The sequence below is a fragment of the Prionailurus bengalensis genome, chromosome A2, assembly GCF_016509475.1.
Source record: "Prionailurus bengalensis isolate Pbe53 chromosome A2, Fcat_Pben_1.1_paternal_pri, whole genome shotgun sequence".
In the NCBI taxonomy this organism is placed as follows: Eukaryota; Metazoa; Chordata; class Mammalia; order Carnivora; family Felidae; genus Prionailurus; species Prionailurus bengalensis.
In genome coordinates, this window is record NC_057348.1 from 164,003,652 (window position 1) to 164,006,469 (window position 2,818).

A 2,818-nucleotide genomic window follows, 5' to 3' on the forward strand; every position below is an offset into this window, starting at 1 on the left:
GTGGTCACCTCTCCTGATGTCTCAGTTAAGCCTGCCTGTCACTTCTGGTATCACACCCAGCTGTTAGTTTTCACTAATTGCTGGCAAATCCTGGGTTGTTTTCAGTGAGATCCTGGGGCATACATTTCCCCACAATGGGATCCAATTAAATTCAGGCCCCTTTGCAGGAAGTAGAGTTTGAGGCCAGACTCAGAGTTTTGTTCTCATGCCAGTAGGGGCTCTTCGCAGCTGCCTCATTCCCTGGTTCCCTCTGGTAAACTTCTAGCTGATTCAGAATTTAGCTTTTCCCTCTGCTGAATCTACCAGTCTCCTCTTTTTTTTTTTTTTTTTTTTAAAGTTCATTTATGGGGCGCCTGGGTGGTGCAGTCGGTTAAGTGTCCGACTTCAGCCAGGTCACGATCTCGCGGTCCGTGAGTTCGAGCCCCGCGTCAGGCTCTGGGCTGATGGCTCAGAGCCTGGAGCCTGTTTCCGATTCTGTGTCTCCCTCTCTCTCTGCCCCTCCCCCCTTCATGCTCTGTCTCTCTCTGTCTCAAAAATGAATAAACATAAAAAAAAAAAATTTAAAGTTCATTTATTTTGACAGACAGAGAGAGTGAACAGAAAGGGGCAGAGAGAGAGGGAGACAGAATCCCAAGCAGGCTCCACACTGCCAGCGCAGAGCCTAATGCAGGGCTTGAACTCACGGACTATGAGATCATGACCTGAGCCAAAGTCAGATGCTCAACCAACCGAGCCACGCGGGTGCCTCCTGGACAGCTGCTCTCTTCAAAGCAATGTTTACCAGTTACAGAGAGTTCACTCAGGAGGTCTGCACAGAGCCGTAAAACCACTATTCCAGAAGTCATCTCAATGGATTAGATTTTTTTTTTTTTAAGCCTCATATTCTATTTAAGACAAATTGTATCCTAAGGCTTGGAAGGGACCTCTAGTATCAGTAAGATCAACCCGTCAATTAATGAAGACATTAACATTCTCGATATTCGTAGTCCCTTAATCTCTGCCTGGTGACAAGTTATTCATGACTTCCTACACAGGCAACTGGTTTGCTGCTGGACAGCTTAAATAAATAAGTTCACTGTGACCTGAAATATGCCTGTAATTGATAATATTTGGAAAGCATATACATTGTCTAATCCTTGTATTACACAATCCTTCATATATTTGAGGCCAAGCATCAAATTTTCCTTTACTCTTTTTTTTTTAAGTTTATTCTATTTATTTTTGAGAGAGAGAGGGAGAGAACATGGGGGGTGGTGCGGAGAAGAGGGAGAGAGAGAGAATCCCAAGCAGGCCCAGTGCTGTCAGCATGAAGCCTGATGCGGGGCTTGAACCCACGAACCATGAGATCACGACCTGACCCGAAATTAAGAGTCCGATGCTTAACCAACTGAGCCACCCAGGCACCCTACTCTTTTCTTAATTAAATACAAAAACCTAAACGAGATCAGAGTAATTCAGTGCATGAGACTATTATTTTCGATACAGACAGGTAGGAAGTAGATAGATACATGCATAGGTTAATATAGACAGATGATTAGAAGAAGGCCTTCCAAAAGACTTGCAGAATTGAAAGATTCCATTTAACCAGCTAACATTTGGGCACTTTGTTCCATAGTGCACTCCTATGCCTGGTGGTTCCCCAGTACCAGTGGAAACCAAAGGGGGGGTCAGGTGAGGGGTTTCCTAGGGGAGATTCCCAATCCTCATTCAGATGCATCACCCTTCCAGTCAGTGTAGGTGCCCTCACAGCCTTTTCTTTTCTCCCTCAATAAAGACAAAAAGAAAGACTGTGGTGCAAACTACTCACAACACTTTCTAGGTCTTAGGTGACCAGAACCGCTCAAAAGCGGACATTAAATTAAGCCTGCATCTAAGCTAGACAGTATTTAGCTGAAGACTTTTTGTTTTTCTTCACTATGTCATGTTAAAACATATTTGAAATTTACATTTGGAGCCAGAATTTTAAAGGGCATCAGGAGGTTTTCCATTGGTACTGTGCCGTAGTAAGTTGGTATCCTCCTCCAAGTTCCATTTTTCCAAAGAATAAAACCTTATAACGGGATAGAATTTCAGCCTGGAGTTTCATCTCTATAACTACTATTGAGTTCCACTATGGGTTACAGGCAAATCCTTGCTTCTAACGTAAAAGAGCCAACATTTTTTGGTTTGAATACTCTCAAATGCAGTGGATTCACATGTGATACTTGACTTCCTAGTCTTGCCCCATTTTCCCATCACAAATAGCTTCTTATTGGGAAAAAAGGAGGCTGAGTCTTATTTTGTGTTGAAATAACAGGGATACCTGGTAGAGAGAAGGCACAATGGCTCTATGGGCTAGAAAATGGAGATAAAGAAAAAAAGTTTCAGGAATAGCGTAGATTTTTTTTTTTTTAATGAAATTTATTGACAAATTGGTTTCCATACAACACCTAGTGCTCATCCTAAAAGGTGCCCTCCTCAATACCCATCAAAAAATATGGAACGCTTCACGAATTTGCGTGTCATCCTTGCGCAGGGGCCATGCTAATCTTCTCTGTATCGTTCCAATTTTAGTATATGTGCTGCCGAAGCGAGCACAGGAATAGCGTAGATTTTAGGGTAGCACAGAGAAGTCTGAAAATCCCAAATTCTCCAAGGCAATGATTATCAAAGTGCAATCCCAGACCAACATCAAAAGGACTACCTGGGGGCTTGTTAGAAATACAGAATCTCAGACCCTACCCCAGACTCATAGAATTAAAACATATATTTTTTTAAAAAATTAGTAATTTGTATGCACATAAAAGCTTGAGAAACACTGGTAAAAACATCAAGAGTT

The 2,818-nt window shown here is 42.3% G+C and overlaps 1 non-coding gene across 1 annotated transcript; it reads right to left on the reverse strand.

The window, feature by feature from the left end:
- Nucleotides 1–2,470: 2,470 nt before the first annotated feature.
- Nucleotides 2,471–2,577, reverse strand: LOC122488895. Its single transcript, XR_006298783.1, has one exon. It is a non-coding gene; the product is annotated as a U6 spliceosomal RNA (small nuclear RNA).
- Nucleotides 2,578–2,818: the final 241 nt, after the last annotated feature.